This window comes from Coenobita brevimanus, chromosome 1 (genome assembly GCF_032717465.1).
Source record: "Coenobita brevimanus isolate Jiangsu-jjx chromosome 1, ASM3271746v2, whole genome shotgun sequence".
NCBI classification, from domain to species: Eukaryota; Metazoa; Arthropoda; class Malacostraca; order Decapoda; family Coenobitidae; genus Coenobita; species Coenobita brevimanus.
The window spans coordinates 13,561,130-13,580,745 of record NC_136954.1 but is presented as its reverse complement, the minus strand read 5'-3'; the positions used below and the strand labels follow the sequence as shown (position 1 = coordinate 13,580,745).

General features: G+C 42.5%; 1 pseudogene; it reads right to left on the bottom strand.

The window, feature by feature from the left end:
* The window catches only part of LOC145414639 (glutamate receptor 1-like), a 252,684-nt pseudogene that overhangs the window by 87,066 nt on the left and 146,002 nt on the right, over positions 1-19,616 (bottom strand).

Below are 19,616 nucleotides of genomic sequence, written 5' to 3'. Positions count from 1 at the left end.
AAAAAAAAACTTAGAAAATGAGATCCTTATAACTTTGCAATTCTGAATATACCTTATCGAATTTGAAAGTATTATTATTATGAGAGAGAGAGAGAGAGAGAGAGAGAGAGAGAGAGAGAGAGAGAGAGAGAGAGAGAATCCTAGTAGTATTTCGGACCTATGAAGGTTGAAAAGGAAATTTTGAAAACTGGCCATTCTGTGACGAAGTAATCAGTAGTCCAGGTAATGAAGGAAATGATAATGCTGATCCTGATTGCTACACGGACGATAGTAAAGAAAAGAAGGCAATATTTATGATTACATTATCCAGCGTCTTACATGATCTTTCGCAAAATCCGCAAAAAAAAAAAAAAAAAAAAACTCCGATAATGCCACCTCAATGATCTTGAATAATAAAGCCATCGCAGGTTTCAATAGTGACGGTTCCTCTGATGACATGAAACCCGTCCTGAATAAGACAACCATCGTGTGTTTCAGTAGGGACGGCTCGGCTACTGCAATCACACAAGTCCTGAACTTTATAGCCAACCCATGGTTCAGTTTAGACGACATGATTTTAGCATTCAAGAGGAGACATGACAAGGTGTGGGGTGCCGTCAGCTGGAGGTGCGGACTTAACTTTTTTTTTTCTGTTTTTTAATATGTGCTCGACTCTGGGCATAGGCTTCACAGCCTGCTCCTAAGGCCCAGTAGTCCTCCTACATATCATATACCTCTACATGTCACCACTTCGACGCTAACTCCCACCGACCATATTGAATACATGCTAGGGCTGTCTCATACAGGACTGGTGTATTTGTATTAGCGCTGGTATTTTTACGACATGTCGGCGGGTCTTCTGGTAGATCGGTAAAGAATGCTTTACATGAAATTCAAATCTTTAAACTGTTCCCTGCCCCAGCGGGGATTTGAACCTACTGGTTTTGTTTTCACCTGAGGGAAGTGGACCAAACCTGAACACTACGACGTGGCTGCATGAAATTATATGACACTTAGTTACGAGGTAAATGTGGGTTTTCTTGCTATACTCCCTTGACTCTAACTTGGTCCAAATTTTTGTCCTTTTGCAGGTTATTCATTAGCTCAAACGACAGAATATGAGAGTACTACATCTCTACTGTACATACCGGTACTTTCCATAGCACTTCTTCATGACAAGTACCATATTCTAGAACTCACGTATTCTTACAACTCGACATTCATGAAGAGATCGTAAGTTTAGGCCAAACTAGTGTAACAAGAATATAGTAAAACAGACCCTGTTATGTAAATAACTCTGGCTATCAACTGAGCTGAAAGAGGGTAGGGAGTTTGTTAGGCTAGAAAAACCGCGCTGTAAACCTTAGGGAATTCACTGTCTGATAACGATAAAGCAAGATGATCTGAAAGGTGTCAACAATAATACCACGTAGGTCTAGTGACTGAACTGTGGTATGTCTACTCCTGTTATTGGAATGTAGAAATATGTCTGTCATGAGAGAATATTAGGCATGATATACTGCTACATCATGACAGTACTACCTGGCTCGATTCCTTCACCCACTCGTCCACTGGCATTGTACTGCACCTGGCTTACATTCTCCTCTCCACGTGTTGTACTATCCTTTGCCTCCCCCCCCCCCTCTCTCTCTCTCTCTCTCTGTCAAAGTTGGAGAAGGCAATGTAAAAGGACGATGTGAAGGGGGATTTTTTTTTTTTTTTTTTTTCCGGAAAGCGTACAGAGAGAAAGGTCTGACCCTTTGGCTTCCTCTGTAAGAAACAGACCAAATGTTCTACTTTCTCCCGTTCTATCACCTATGTTAAGTCCCCCACGTGACACCTAATCATGCATGTCACGCATTCTTCCCTAGTCATGACACGAATTGTTTGAGGTGTAAAGTACAGTACTGTACTTTGTACATAGCCAAAATAAAAAAAATAAAAACGTCCTCATATGAAAGGTGATATGGATGAAGATGGTGAAACTGAAGATGATATTACGGGCGGTGAATGATGGCAGCAGCCACACCAACCAGACCACTACTCATACATGATTAGAAACATGAATACTCTCCTCTGATATCTTATCGGTTAATTAGATCGAAAAGAGGAATATCCATTTGTGTGTGTGTGTGTGTGTGTGTGTGTGTGTGTGTGTGTGTGTGTGTGTGTGTGTGTGTGACGAAAGGGAAGTCTTTTCAAACTTATCTAATTACAGTATCTTCTCCCATCCAGGGTGAAAGACTGACGAAGAGAGTGTATGTGAGTGAGGTGGAGGGGGGAAGAGGGAGGTGGAGGCCGAGGATGAGATGGAGGGATGGGGTGGAGAGGTATATGAGAGAGGGGGGTGTGAGTTGGGAGCAGGGCAGTGAAATGGCGGGGGACAGGGCGACTTGGAGGCGATTTGTTTGTGGCCACCCCAAACGGGATTGAGGCGTCTGGCAATAGATAGATAGATTCTCCCATCCGCTTCATGCAAAGAGATTTTGTGTGTGTGTGTGTGTGTGTTTTGCTTTAACCTTTTCATCCTATCATTTTTCGCTGAACGGTAAGCCACATCTAGTAACTATATCTATACCATCATACTGCACACATTCATGCTACAGATCTTTCCCCTCAACCTCATTAACGAACAGTATTTTCCCCTGTAATCTTTTTATACGAGGCATTTTTGTAGATATATTTCGTACCTTGTATTTTTGTATCTCTAAGGTTTTTTGTTTGTATTTTTTCACACCGCCTCCAGCACGCAATATTTCCTTCGTCATTTTTTTCATTATAAGTTTATTTTTTTTCGTACCTAGCATTCTTACACATTCTGTTTATACCGTCTTTCACAAACTTTATCTTCCTGATCAGTCCCTACCGCCTTCAACAGTCAATATTTCCCATTGTTAATTATTATGTATCATGCATTTTTAATTACGTCTGCAACCCACTACGTTTATGTCTCTCTGCAACAAGCAGTTTTCTTATTTGTACACACCGGTTCTACTTGACTCCAACTTCTCATCTAACGAGCAGTGCTTCCCACGATTTCAGTTGCAGTCTTTTCATCCACCCATTCATCCATCATCCTCTCTTTTATTGATACCCGTCCACTGGCATTGTACTGCATCTGGCTTACATTCTGTGGAGCAGACTGTAGCACCAGTCGAACAGGGCAGTATTCCCGAGGTTGATGGCAAGCTGGTGATAGGGAGAGCTGGAGCTCCCGTTTCACCAGCCCTCAGTACTTGATCCTGACCATCTCCCTTTGCTGAACATTTTCAGCGCATTCATTTACACAGAGAGTAAGCCAGCATGCTCTCATAATACCTCTACCTTCAACTGTCTACACCGCACTACATGCGCATATCACACCTTCTATTCACGTCTTTAGTAATGGCCGCTGCAATCTTACTATCAAATGATGTGGTACCTCGGATTGCCACCACCGGCAGGGTAGGGCTGGCGGCACAGGGTCCTCCCGGTCGCCATCAAGCGACTGTGCCGGCAGCGACTGTTGCTATTTCCGGGAATGCTCGTCGGCGAAGAGGTGACAGTGTGGCCTTATTCTTTACCAACATCCGCGGCCTTACCACAAATTTAAACTCAGTTCATTTTTTCCTTCAGTCCATATCCCCTTTAGCCCTTTTCCCCACAGAACAACAAATCTCACCCTCTACTGATATATCTCCATTTTGTTTTCCCGGATACCATCTCCTTACAAACTTCCGTAACAAGGGCGGCACCTGTTGTTATATCAAATCCCAATATGCAGTTGACACTATTTTAAACTTCACTTCATCCAGTTTTGATTACTCATTATATAAATTAAATTGTCAAAACATTACCAAATATATTTGTGTAGTTTATCGATCACCCAATGCTTCATCGGAACCCAGTGTATTTGATTCCATATCCACTCAGTTGAGCACCCTTGACCTTGCCCTTGGCACTGAAATTACCACTTTGGGTGATTTTAACATACAGTGTTGAATGGTTATTGCATTCTGCCTGGATTGACGATGCTGGTCTAGAGTGCGAGCTGTTTGCGGAATCATTTAATCTCACCCGGTTGGTAAAGCAACCAACCAGAATACGTGATAATCCTGACCATAATGCCCATCTCTTGGATTTATTCTTGACAAATAATCCATATCAATACAGGATAGAGGTACTGTCACCACTTGGATCCTCTGACCACAATTTCATCAAAGCCTCATTAGTTAACCCTCCCACACCTCCCCGTTCTGAATCTGTCAGGGTGACCCGATGGCACTTTGATAGGGCAGACTGGGATGGATTTAGAAATTATCTTGCTGATGTTCCATGGCAGTCTTTCTTCTCTAGTGATCCCAGTTCTACCCAGTCCCACATTTGCGACTTAATACTAGCTGGTATGAATTTATTCATACCAAGTCAACAGTTCACTAAAAGATAGAACTCTCCAAAATGGTTTGATGGCAACTGTGCCAGAGCAACAGCCCAAAAGTCATTAGCATATAACTCTTACTTAAAATAAAAAACATCTGAATCACTCTCCCAATTTAAAATTGCTAGAGATCATGCAAAAGCCGTATTAAATCTATCTAAATCAAACTTTCTTCAAAAGCAAGCATCAAAACTACTTAACAACCCTAATGACAGTAGAATATTCTGGTCAACTCTTAATTCTTTCAATAATAACTTTAATATGTCATCTTCCATTCCCCCACTAAAATCTTCAGATGGCGACATTACAAATGACCCGCGTGAGAAAGCAGATATCTTTGCCAGTACCTTTGCCAGAAACTCTACGATAGACGATATCAGCCAGAATGTCCCAGTACTGGAACTTGATTCTCCCGAAATTGCCCCCACTTAAAATACAGACAAGATACGTAATATCCATCCTAGACAATTTACCTACCAACAAAGCTCCAGGCCCAGATGGAATTCCGCCAATTGTTCTGAAAAAGTGTTCCCCTGAACTTGCCTCTGTCCTAGCTAAATTATTCAGACTACGCATACGTACTTCTTTATTCCCAAATTCAAGGAAAGAAGCCAATATCCACCCAGTGCAGAAGTAAGGAAGTTCGTCTGACCCATCCAATTACAGACCAACAGCTATCACATCTTCTCTTGGTAAGGTATTTGAAACTTTAATTAATAGGCACATTGTTAAATATCTTGAATCCAACAACTTAATTAGTGATAGACAATATGGTTTTCGCCACGAAAGATCCACCATTGACATACTGAATCTCTTAACTGATGCCATCCATCAATCAAATGATCTTTTTGGAGAAACTCATGCAGCAGCTCTTGATATCTCTAAAGCTTTCGACAGAGTATGGCACCGTTCCCTACTGTCCAAACTCCCTTTGCTATGGACTAACGTCTTTTGTTCCTTAGATTTCTTCATATCTTAGTGACAGGAAAATAAGAGTAAAAGTAGATGAGGTATATTCCAATTTCCGCTCAATTAACGCCGGCGTGCCGCAGGGATCAGTTCTAGTGCCAACCCTATTTCTGGTTCATATTAATGATCTCTTATCTGTCACCCACAATCCCATTCACTCATATGCAGATGACTCAACACTACATAGTTCAATCACACTCAGACATCCATTTACAAAGTCTAATATCTCCACCTCTCAACTCAGTACAGCCATCTCCATAAATCAAGATCTATCTACAATCAGTGAATGGGGACAAAACAACCTTGTCTCTTTTAATGCTAGTAAAACTAAATATATACAGTTTACTAATAGACAGATATTGCCAGATTCGTACATTACCTTCAGTGCTACTAATATTCCCATCTCCAAAAGTATTGAAATTCTTGGTGTCTCACTTAACAGTGCCCTCAGCTGGACCTCTCATGTCAGATCACTTGCTAAAACCGACTCAAAGAAACTTGGATTATTGTACAGAGTCCGTAACTTCTTCGCCGATGAGCAGTTAGCTATAATTTATAAGAGTCATGTGCGCTCTCAGCTTTAATACTGCTCACCCTTGTGGAATGGTTGTGGAGAGGTTGCATTAAGACAAGTAGACAAAATTCAGAACAAAGCTGTTAGAATCATTAACAACCCTGCCATTACATATAAACTACCTCCCCTGCAAGTAAGAAGGAATGTTGCCTCCCTTGCATTATTTTACAGATATTTTTTTGGCAAGTGCTCAGACGAAGTTGCGTCCATGGTGCCACCTCTCCATGCTTTCCCTCGTGCTACACGGGCATCTGGTAATGCTCATGACTGGAATGTCACTCAGCCATATTGCAGAACTTCTGCGTATCAGAATTCTTTCATTCCCCGAACTGCATCTCTCTGGAACTCGCTTCCCCAGAGTTGTTTCCCTCCAAATTTCAACCCACAACTGTTCAAGTCTATTTGTTACAGATATGTTATGAACAGAGGACACCAGTAATCTGGTGTATGGATTATTATTATTTTTTACTCATTTGTTTTTCATTCCTCCGTTCTATTAAAAAAAAAAAAAAAACAGGAGTGTAGAGAACCGGAGATTGGCTATTTAGTCGGACATTAAAGCAGAGTAATCCGTTAACCTCTTAGTGGCATTATGTGAGCAATAATCCCGTCACAGATTAAAAGGCCTAAGTTACGGAGATGAGTACCATGGCTAAGTGCCTCACTCCGTCTACCCCTTTACCTTACCATACGAGCCCTCGCACGTAAACCCTCACAGGCCACAACCGGTTGGAGTGTCTTAACCTACTAGACCACTAATTATTTCTTTATATAATTACCATCCAGCGTAGTAAATGGTTTCCTAGTGTACAGGAAACCATGTGGCTTGTCATCCAACGTGGAGTTAGCTGAAGGCAATACTACATTATGTGAGCGGATGGTGTGCCCCCGCATCTACCACAATTTTCACAAAGATATATTTTGTTACTACTATGCATTTCAGCGGCTGTGTTACCTCGATTTTCTGGGTTTTCTCGGTAACGAAGTGTTGGATCACTATTATACTTTGCCACAGTTTATTTCACACCTAGCGCTAATTTCTGACTGCATAGTGCATTACCAGAAGTGTATGAGTAAGCTACATACTCTTGACAGTTGAGAGAAATTCCCGATATCCAGAGACAGTATTCGGACACAGCCATCACTACGTCACTCCTTAGACCCCACCCACCTCTCTCCCCCTACCTGTATGATCCCTCCTTCCTTCTATCACTCTTTACCCACTCCCTCCCTCAACCTCCCCCCTTCTCTCTCTCTCTCTCTCTCTCTCTCTCTCTCTCTCTCTCTCTCTCTCTCTCTTTGATTCATAACTTACGGTGCATGCTGTATTCCTGAAGTATATAGAAATATGGTATACCAACATGCACGCGTCATTTTTGTAAAGTGAAATAATGTGGAAGTAAAGCCTTGGGTACGGTAATGTGGAGGGTAATAACGAGCGAGAATGATGGCAAACAGATGGTTTACTGGAGCTGAGCAGTTTGAGGTGTTGCGAAGTTACATGGTTTGTTAAACGGGTTTGTGGCTGCACTCTACAGTAATACCCCAGAAATACAGGACGTTGGCTCCAAGGATTAACAGTATCGCATATAAGTTACGTCATTGTCCCCGTGGCTGCAGGAATGGCATTGTCATGCGGCTTTTATCCTTGTTTACCAAGGAACAGAGAGACAATCGGCTGAGGTTCAGTTTGCACAGGTGCGTGTCGTTTATAGCTATATTACTGCAACCCATTCATTCCCATCACTAACTTGATGAGTGATGGCCTCCATATCAACGGATACGCATAAACTATCTATACATACCCGAACATGGGTAAAGAAATTGTCATATGATCCAATAATACACCATATATGGTATTCACTTGGTTATAATACAGCACATCATGCATTTTCACATATGGTGGATGGTGTAAGAAATTTAAGGGTTAAGGAAAGAAGCCACCTTCATCTGTGTGTGTGTGTGTGTGTGTGTGTGTGTGTGTGTGTGTGTGTGTGTGTGTGTGTGTGTGTGTGTGTGTGTGTGTGTGTGTGTGTGTGTGTGTGTGTGTGTGTGTGTGTGTGTGTGTGTGTGTGTGTGTGTGTGTGTGTGTTTTATTTATACATTTTCTTTGCCAAGGTTTCGTTGTTAAAGCGGTAATGGATCAAGGTGAATTTTGTCTCCAGCCCTGATAATCCTTCACCAAAGGTAAAAGACATATCACTAATGTTGTAATATTGACCTATCACCAAGCAGGCCGTATGACAGGGTTGCCTATGCGGTCGGCATGAGCGTCCGCGCGGTGAGGACGGTGGAAAGGCGGCATCGCACCACCAACTGCGAGGCAGGGACGGCCCAGGCACTACCACCACCACCACCTGCAACACCTCCCACAACACCGGCCGGATTCGACAGTTTCACCGTAGCGGCCATTCGTCGCAAAGTCCATTCAAAGTTCGCCGCCAAAGAAGTTATGACTATTGCTTCCCTGACGGAGGAGCTGATGATCGACGGCATCATTCCGATGGCAACCTCGGATACGTCGGTGTGGCGACTCCTCCATGATATGGGATTCCGCTATAGGACATCAAAGCGGACTATGTATGTGAGGAAGGAGTCCCTGGACGTTGTATGCCGGCGGATTAATGCTCTCAGGGCACTCAAGCAACACCGGGAGAGAGGGATGCAGGTGGTGTACCTTGACGAGACATGGTTTACCACCAGGATGCACCACAGCATGAAGTGGGTGGACACAACGCAACCTGCCACAAGCACCACGTACAGCCGTCACGTGCCCCCCGGAGAAGGGGACCGCTTTGTGGTAGTTGCAGCCGGCACCGCTGATGGTTTAGTGGAGGATTCGTTCCTGTGCTACCACACCAAGACAACCAGCGGTGACTACCACGGCGAGGTTAACGGGGAGCTCTTCCTTCGTTGGCTGACATCACAGCTCCTGCCCTCGCTGGCTGAACCATCTGTGCTTGTATTAGACAATGCGCCATATCACAGCCAGCAGACGGAGGAGAGTCGTTGCCCTACCACTGCCACCAGGAAAGCTGACCTCATTACATGGTTGAAGAAACACAGGCTGCCCTTCCCGCCACACGCGACACGGCCTGAGCTCCTGCTCATATGCAAACGGAACCGTCCACAGCCACAATACATCGTCGACAACACCATTCGAATGTGGGGTCATGAGGTAGTCCGGTTGCCACCAGCCCATCCAGAACTGAATGCCATTGAACAAGTATGGGGGCACATGAAAAGACACGTGCGCTCGTCCTTACAACACTTCACTCGGGCAGACTTGCAGGCCAGGCTGGAGGAGGCAAAAATGGGTGTAACGGCAGAGGTGTGGGCAGGTGCGGTTCGCCGATCACAAGGCTTTGAGGAGGAGTACTGGGCCACAGACAACATACACCACAGCATAGATCCCGTCATCATAAACCTCGACAGCGATGATGAGGAAGACTTGTTCTTGGAAAGTGACGTGGAGTATAAGAAAGGTTATGCTGTGCACTCATGTTGTCATCACTTGTCACCTCATCATATATCCGCTTCCGCTCACAGTGTATTTTGAACTATGAAATACTCTTCCATATAACCTGTAGTTCTCTTTCTTAAAAAGTTATCCCATGGATTAATTTCCGTTTTCATTTCTGTCCTAAAAAGGATTTATAGATATATATTATACACAATAATACTAATAAAGATAATACTAATACTAATAATAATATTAATAACAGTAATAATAATAGTAATAATATTATTATTAATATTAATCGTAATAAAAATAATAACAATACTAACGGTAATACTATTACTATTACTACTACTACTATTACTACTACCACTACTACTACTACTACTACTACTAATAATAATAATACAGTGTAATAATAAAATATCTCGAATTCATCATGTTACTGCTCTGGCGCCCATCCCCAATCGTACTTTAGGGTAGAGGCTACAAGGCAAAATGGAAATTATTCCATGAGCTACAAAGAGTATATAGCCCAGATGAAGGCAAAGAAAGACAATTTACGCACACCTCATTGTTTTATGGCTAATGCATGCACCAGTTGGAGAGCCATATACATGTCGTGGGTTAGTGCAAGGGTGAAATTAACTGAATTCCATGAGAGAGAGAGAGAGAGAGAGAGAGAGAGAGAGAGAGAGAGAGAGAGAGAGAGAAGGGGGGAGGTTGAGGGAGGGAGGGGGTACAGAGTGATAGAAGGAAGGAGGGATCATACAGGTAGGGGGAGAGAGGTGGGTGGGGTCTAAGGAGTGACGTAGTGATGGCTGTGTCCGAATACTGTCTCTGGATATCGGGAATTTCTCTCAACTGTCAAGAGTATGTAGCTTACTCATACACTTCTGGTGATGCACTATGCAGTCAGAAATTAGCGCTAGGTGTGAAATAAACTGTGGCAAAGTATAATAGTGATCCAACACTTCGTTACCGAGAAAACCCAGAAAATCGAGGTAACACAGCCGCTGAAATGCATAGTAGTATCGTTACACATATTTTTCAACAACTGCTACTGATTTTTCACCCTGAGTCTCCAGCTAGCAATATTTTTATTTAGCGTTTTTTTTGTGGGTAAATTTCGACCTGACCATTTTCTATAAACATTTCATACTCTGCTTTTTTCTCATTTATATCATACTACTCATTCCCACTGTAATTTATTCATACTAGGAGTTTTAGCTTTCTTTCAATCTTATCAAAGTACTCATTCTCAGTGTAAGTTATTAACATTAGGAGTTTCAGCTTTTGTTTTCTCAATTTTTTCACACTCGTCATATTATCATTGTAATTTACTTGTACTAGGTTTTATACCTTTTAACATCTTTTCATATTTATCACATTCTCAGTATAATTTATTCATAATCGGCGTTATCATTTTTTTTAGTCTTTATATACTAATCATATTCTCAGTATAATTTCTTCATACTAGATGTTTTAACTTTTTCACCCTTTCCATACTAATCACATTCTCTGTAATATTTTCACACAGCCATCAGCAAGAGTACGACGACAGTCCCTTGCCGGCTTTGTGTCCTGCCTTAGATTTTTCTCCCTCCTCCCCAGATGACAGACAGAACTCTCTTTTCCCAAGTTCTTTTGCTGTGTTTCATACTGCTATCACATTAATTTAAAATTTCACATAACGTCTTCCGCTGCCACAGCTGGCGGAGAAATGCTGCCGAATTCTTGTTCACGTCTTCACTCATAAGCCACAGATTTTGCGGACCTTCTGATTCTACCGCTGGCTGGGTTACACATCCACCAAGCCCTATCGTTCAGTGTTATGGAGGTTGTTCGGAGCTTCGAACACTAACTTTACACGGGTGACCGATGCTTTCACATTGAGCGCTGTTGCTTATCACGTTATTTCTTTACGCGATATTTCTGAATGGACTGTTTAATTCACAAGTCAAGTCACATATTCTTCCTTCATGTAGTACTGATTAAATTACTGGCTATGTACAGCTATGAGTACTTAATGGAAAATATGCTTATAAGTTTCGTTCACTTTCAAAATGTAGACGGATGGTTGTAAAAGATAGTTTTTTGATCGTGTGTACACTGGGTCACAAAAGTATCGGTGCACAACATGCGTGAAACATTTGGGACCACAGAACGAAGGTCACTGAAATATTAGTATCCGACCTACCACAATTTGGTAGCCCTGATGTCGGGAGGTGTTATATATCGCCAACTAGCAATATCCTCTTGCAAACATATAGCAAATGTAATGTTAATATAGACAGACACTGATGATACACAATGAGACGTTGGTAATGTCAGTAGTTGTTCGAACCTTTTCGGTAAGCATCGCACCCCCTGTGCACCGATACTTTTTTGATCGAGTGTACATAATGAAAATTTTGATTGACGATGTTACTCGTGTATAAAAATAAATAAATAAATGAATAAATAAAATACAAATAAATAAAGCTTCGAACCACCAACATCATGTTTTCGTTTGGTGTGAAACTCTAAGACATCCATCTTGACAGGGAAAAAATTACACGTTACGTAGAAATAATCCCAACTTCTCTCTCTCTCTCTCTCTCTCTCTCTCTCTCTCAGCACTCTTGAAAATCGGTTCCCAAAGTCCCAACAGTCCTGCGTGCAACACAGCTCCATATATCACTGTGTGCATTTTCCCCCGCATCCTTTTCATGTCAGGTACTGAAATGCCTTTTCATGATGGACCTTCGAACCCTCTCTCACTACTAGGTGTTCCTCTTCCACGTATTTCTTGTCCTTCCTATTTTCCCCCCACTACCCTCCTCTGCCCTTCCTATTTTTACTCCTACAATGGTCTCTCGTACAAGGAATTTTCCACAAAGATCTTTTGTACTCCTCTTCCTCCCCATCAAAGAGCTTTTACGTTTCGATATTTTTTCAACTTGTTTCCTATGGTATTCTTCAACTTTCATCCTTCGTAGTTTCTTTTAAATTTCACTTTGCGTATTTTTTACCTACCACCCATCGCTTTCCTCAATCTTTCACTTTATGCATCGCTTATCCAACAGTCTTTCGTCCTTTTCCCGGATGCAAGTTTTTTTACTACGCACATATTTTTTCCTACGGCCGTTTTCCCGTATTACACCTTTTTCCCCGTTACTAATGCATGCACTGCACTTTATAACCATCTTCCACTTTTGTTCGTTCCATAATTTTTCCTACTGTGTGTTTTACTTCCCAATTCTTTCACACATCACATTTTTTCCTGCAAGTAATTGTTGGTAGTTCTGCCTTCCCCTCCTTTTTTCGGTCATAATCTTTCATAATAAGCTTTTTTTCCCTCCACGAAATCTCAGGATATCCGCATCCATCGCATCAACAGCTGCCATGGGTTACTCAAAAACCCACTAAATGATAAGATCCTTGATTTCCTTAGGCATTAATGTTTCGCCCACTTCATGGTCTGAGAAAATAATGACCCTCACCTCTAAATGATGCTTTAAGGAACCAATGTGTCAGGCATTCCGGCCATAATTACAATATTTCGCGTTACCTACACTACTGTCGGCCACGATGTATGTATGTATACGTATGTATGTATATATGTAAAAAAAAAATCCCCTGATAAACATTTTGAAAGAAAACTGTACACACACAACCTCAAGGGAGTCCAGTAGCTGCCATTCCGATCTTGGTCCTGACTGATACCCTCTGTGGGGATGCTTTGGCCATTTTTGTGCTCCTGCAACGGTGTGGTTTGGTGAAATGTGGGTGGCAAAGTGCACCGTGTTATGGCCTGGATTTAGATTTAGTAGTTAGGGTACGTTTGCATGAGAGAGAGAGAGAGAGAGAGAGAGAGAGAGAGAGAGAGAGAAAGAGAAGGGGGGGGAGGTAATGATGTCCTCTGATGCGTGCTTTGGCCACTTGTGTACTCCTGCGACGGCATCATCACGTTTACTCATCCTCTTCGTTTTTCCTTTCTTTTGTCCTATGCCCTTCTCTTCTCCTGATTTTCCTTGCTTCTCTTCTGTTCTTCCTTCCCTTATATTGTTTTTCCCCATCTTCTTTTCTGCTCTTGACCCGTCATGCACACACACCGCATTCTGGAACTACCTCATCTTTTCTTCTTCGCACTTCGTCTGCCTCCCTTCGTTTTTCTCTCCCATCCCCTCTCTTCTCTCTTCTTTCCTCTGTCTTCTCTTCTCTCCTATATCCTTCTCTCCTTCTTCCCTTCTAGGAGCCATCTTACCCTTTAGTCTAATCTTTTCGTTTCTTCAGTTTCTTCGTCTTCTCCTTGATTATCGATATTTTTTCTCCTCCTGTCTTCCACCTAACCTTCCTCTCTTTCTTTTTCATTCCTCTCTTTCTTTCTCTTCCGTGTCTCTCTTCTGCCATCCTTCCTTCTGTACACAAACCACAGTCGGGAGCCAACACACTTTATTGTCTTCATCTGAGCCATACTCCTCCTCTTGTCCTCCTCCCTTCGTATCTTTTTTCTCTCGCTTTTCTTCTTATTTATCCTACTTCTTATTCCTCAGTTTCGTGTGTCTCCTCTTTCTCTCTTCGCCTGTCTCCCCTCTTCTACTCCTCGTTTTAGTCCTTTTTCATATCTCTTACTTTCTTCTCTCCTCCCCGTTCTTTCTTTCGTTTCCTTTATCTTCTCTACTTTTATTACTGATTTCTTTTTACCCCTTTCGCCTCTCCTTTCTCTCCTTCTCGTTTTGTCTTCTTCACTTCCTCTTGTTCCCTCTTGTTCTGTATATACACCACCGCCTAGAACCGCTTCAGTCTTATGTGTTCTTTTATCGTTTTCTTCCTCTTCTTTTAGCTCTTCTTCTGTTCTTTCACTTCCCTTATTCCTTGTTTCTCCTTTCTTCTTTCTGCCACTCCTCATCGTCTATCCCTTCTTGTTTCTTCTTATTCTTCTCCTTTTATTCTTTCTTTTTATGATCCCTTCCTTCTCATTTCTCCGCTTTCGTCTTCTTTCTTGTCATTCCTTTCTCCTCCTACTTTTGTTTTCCCCTGTACGTACACCTCAGCCTCGGAACATTTCTCACATTTGTCTGTCGCAACCCTCTTCCTCTTCTCCTTCCCTCCTTCGCTTCTCTACCAACCTTTCATCTCTCTTCTTTCCTCTTCTCTCATCTTAGTATCTCCCCTCTTCTCCTTTGTCTTCCTCTTCCTGTTCCTCCTCGTTACTACTCATTCTTATCTGTTCCTTCTCCCTCTTACCTACCTTCTCTTTCTTACCTAACTCTTCCTTTGTCGTCTTCTGATCGTTCACTTTCATTTTTGTCATTTCTATCAATTTCCTCTTCCTCCTCCCTCTTTCCTCCTCCTCCTCTCCCCATTTCTCATCCTCTTCCTCATCCTTCTCCTCCAGCTACTTTTCCCTAATGCACAGGGGCGGCCAAATTTAATGCGTGCCCCTAACTTTTACTCAGCCACTGTCATCCAATAATTTGAATAATGAAACCTGGCGTGATGAAATCGCAGGGTTGTATAAGCGTCACTTCTGGGGGTTTGTGTTGAGGGGCTGGCAGTGTTCGAGGTGAGTCTGGTGTTCGTCTGGTGTGTATTTAAGATACATGTGGTGTTCATTTGGGTTATGTCAAAGGAATGTCTAAAAACAAACGACACATTCTGTTATGTGCTGGGGTGGATACGGTTAAGGTGGGTGCGGCTATCAGGTGTGTCCATTGTCTTATTCTACTCTCCTTCCCACCCGTTTTTCCCTTTTCTCTTCACCGTTTCTCTCTCTCTCTCCCTCTCTCTCTCTCTCCCCGCCTTCCCTCTTCTATACCCTCTTTCCCCCCCCCTCTTCTCACCTTTTCCTCTCATCTCTTCATCCCTTTACCTCGTTATCCACCTCCCCTCCTCTCCTCTCTTTTCCTCCCACCAACAATCCCCCCTTCCTGTGTCCCTGTATAAGTCTCACCTGATCCTCTCCTCCTTCCTGTGCCCCTGTATAAGTCTCACCTGATCCTCTCCTCCTTCCTGTGTCCCTGTATAAGTCTCACCTGATCCTCTCCTCCTTCCTGTGTCCCTGTATAAGTCTCACCTGATCCTCTCCTCCTTCCTGTGCCTCTGTATAAGTCTCACCTGATCCTCTCCTCCTTCCTGTGTCCCTGTATAAGTCTCACCTGATCCTCTCCTCCTTCCCGCTCCTCATACGAAGTAATATTGCCTTTATGTTCTCCTCCATGGCCACTTAAGAGTATCGCCCTATCTCTCTCTCTCTCTCTCTCTCTCTCTCTCTCTCTCTCTCTCTCTCTCTCTCTCTCTCTCTCACACACACACACACACACACACACACACACACACAACAAAGTTGGTAATTCGCAGACAATATGTTAAATGGTTCACAATCGAACTATTAAGACTGAGAGCCTGCAGGTTGGGCAAACCTCTGCATTCTGACGGTCATTTGGTCATTATTTGTTCATTAGTTTGGCATTCCAGACATGTACAAGGATCACTGACTATGCCTGCACATGTTACGTGAGGATGAAATTGTATACTTCCCTAAAAAAAAATAATAATAATAAAAAAAATAATGACATCATGTACTAAAAAATGTAAACCCATGAGTATGTTGACGTCCTGAGATTATTTTGTGCTACGTAACAGCTCTTCATACACACATATATATATATATATATATATATATATATATATATATATATATATATATATATATATATATATATATATATGAGTACATGGTCGTCAATCACTTACATACTCAAGGAGTTAAATAGATTCATGAAAGATAACGAGAAACAGAGTGGGGGTGAACTAAGAGATGAAAAAGGAGATAATATTAAGGGCATATAAATGAACCTCTTCACTAATAGTAATTAAAGATCCAGGTTCATTTGTAACGTGAATCTAGTGGACTGCAGGCTGAAGTTGCCCTTCTCTCACCATTCAACCTCCTCCTTTCAGGGGAAGTGGTTTAGGGACGTTTGTACAGCCAAGCAACTTACCCGACCAGTTATATCGGTGCCACCACATGCAGGCATCCCTCTGCATCACCATCCCTTCACTATAATGACATTTTTAATCCTGATACGTCGAGGCGATTTTATTAAACTTATGAGAGACTTTTCGAACGGTAATTTCCATTCTGTGTACTATTTTTACACGTTTCCTTACCTAAAAAATTCTAGGTTAGATCAAATATGTTTTCTTAGTGTCAGGTAGGTCTGATAGTCGGTTAGGTAATATATCAGGTTGGGTTAGGTTAGGATATGTTAAGTTAGAGTAGAAAAGAAGAAGCACGGAAGACTGCACATCCTGGGAAAATCAAACTCAGCACGGAATGCATCAATGGTATATAGAACGGAAATGTGGGAACTGGAGACGCTGGTCATGATTCCCATTCTCTCTCTCGCTCCGAGCTGATAAAAATCGTTTGCAGTAAGCAAGAGAAAATTAATATGCACGGTATTGGACTGAAGATCCTAATACCCACTTTGACGGTCTCTGTGTTGTAGGTCGAGAGAGAGAGAGAGAGAGAGAGAGAACTCAACATTCACTACATCCCTTCGACGATCTCGGTGTATATGATAATCTCCAACGAGAGAGAGCAAAACTTAAAAAATGAACGAAGAGAAAGATAAAAGATAATGCTAAAGTACTACATAAGATAAATTCGACACTCACTTTGACCGTCTCGCTGTTGAGTGTCATTTCCACCACGTCCAGTGAGTACAGCTTCCTCTTACCCTCGTCCGTGAAGCTGATGTTGCCTGTCAGTCCCTCCATCTCAACCTGCAACAACAATACCGAGACAATGCAAGAAACACACCAACAATACCAAGATAATGCAAGAAACACACCAACAATACCAAGATAATGCAAGAAACACACCAACAATACCAAGATAATGCAAGAAACACAACAACAATACCAAGATAATGCAAGAAACACACCAACAATACCAAGATAATGCAAGAAACACACCAACAATACCAAGATAATGCAAGAAACACACCAACAATACCAAGATAATGCAAGAAACACACCAACAATACCAAGATAATGCAAGAAACACACCAACAATACCAAGATAATGCAAGAAACACACCAACAATACCAAGATAATGCAAGAAACACACCAACACTTAGTACGGGAAACGAAAATAATTGCTGGTTTGCTTTCACGTGATGGTACTGGTCCACTCTCCCCAATCAAATACTAAGTCGTGGCTGCGTGTAAGTTCGATGAAATTTAGTTATGGGATACCAATGAGCCTTCTCAGTTACATCTCAAACTGACCCTCGAGTTTGAATATACATGGCCATTAACTGAGCTGAAAACAGTTATGAATATTCATCCTGTTAAATAAGTGCTATAACATAATATACAAATTTTCCGTTTGACAGTCTGTTTGCTTCACAGGACAAAGTCAGTTCAAACAGTTCTGGCCTATTTTGAGTCAAGGTGGAATGGATATAAGATAGGCAAAGATGAAGAAAGTAGATTTCAAGAGTAATCTGTCAATGGTCAAAGTCACACGGCAAAGTAAAAACTTCGACAGTCAAACCATTTGGAGAGCTTGGGTGTTGCAATCCCAGTGTGCTGCCTCTCAGTATACGTTTAATTTTCCTGATCTTGCTATTTTTATGTTTTGCAATTATATTTGAGAGAGAGAGAGAGAGAGAGAGAGAGAGAGAGAGAGAAACCTGAAGGGTTTCAGTGCCAAAGCGAGACTCCACCCCCTCTCTCTCTCTCTCTCTCTCTCTCTCTCTCTCTCTCTCTCTCTCTCTCTCTCTCTCTCGTTAACATAGTAATGTGCGTTTAACAGTGCACCACCACCCCCATGCCTCAGCTCACCCTGCTGCTGTCTGTGTCATATTCCCATAAACCTGCTGCACACCTCATCCGCTAAGCACCCTACCACCGCTGCCATACCAATGCCTTCCCTCGCTTACACAAGGATATTATTGTACGCACAGCCTCCCCATGGACTCATAACACTTCTGTCCAGGATGCAGTGCCACTCCTTCGATGCGAGAAACCTTCCTTGACTTGAATAATGACGTCTGGAGGTAGAGGTACGATCTGCATCAAAAGTCCTGTCACTTCTCCTCCGCCTTTTTCCACGGCCTATGAATATCAGTGTGGTGAATCCACAGCAACTGACACAGATGACACTGATCTGTGGCCAAATAAAATGATCAGTGTAGGTTACTGTGGATTCATCTTACTTGTTTTTAAAGTCGGTGGAGAGAAAACCAAGAGACGACAGAACTTCAGATGCCGACGTGCACTGGGGATCCTGCCGCAGTTACAACAGGAATCTGTACCAAATGACGTCCAGGAAGTTAGGACTCCCTCGCTTTTACCCATTTTCCTGCCACCCCAACACCTCGCATCCCCCACCTCCCAGACCTCCACTGTCTAAACTTTCCTACCATCCCAACACCTCGCATCCTCCACTTCCCTAACCTCCACTGTCCTACACTCATTCGGTAGATATTCTTACTGTTGCTGGGAGCGGGACACAGCATCTGACCGCCAGTGTACAGGTGAGGCCAGATGGTGTGAGGCGGGTAGTACCAGTGCTCATCATCGTGCCTTACGCCTTTGAGACTGTGGCAGGTTATTCACCTTCAGTTCTGGGATACAGGACAATTGCATCATTCAGAATATCAACTACCGGCCTTAGGTGTTACCCTAGGTATTTATATCACCTACCACCTCACAAGGGGTGGACTTGCACCTGAACCGAGTGGCGCGACTTGTCAAAGCAAAATTCAGAACGAGCGTTATAGGGCTGGCAATTGCAGCTGGCTGTGCTGACCACTGGGCCACCGGGGTTTTATATCAATAATGCAATTGAAAAATAAATAATTGGGCTGAAGGTTGACCTGTTCACCCCGAGGACGTTTTTTGCATTTTATTCTAGCTACTCTGGCCGATTTTACTTTGCTTTGGAGTGACATCTTTTAACAGGAGTGATACTGAAGACAGCCCACCCCCCTCCACTACGAAATGTCTCCTCTCTGCTGAGTCGAATCGGCAGGAAATAGTACGAATACAATATATAATATAGGCTTTATGACGTCCTCAGGCTGGAAAGATTAAAGCGACGCAGTATACCATCTTTATTAACTTTTATATTCTGATGACGTGTTATCTTGGTATTTCCAAACGATTTTATTCGACGTACGACATACTTTCCGTGCTGGAAGGGTGAGATCTATCC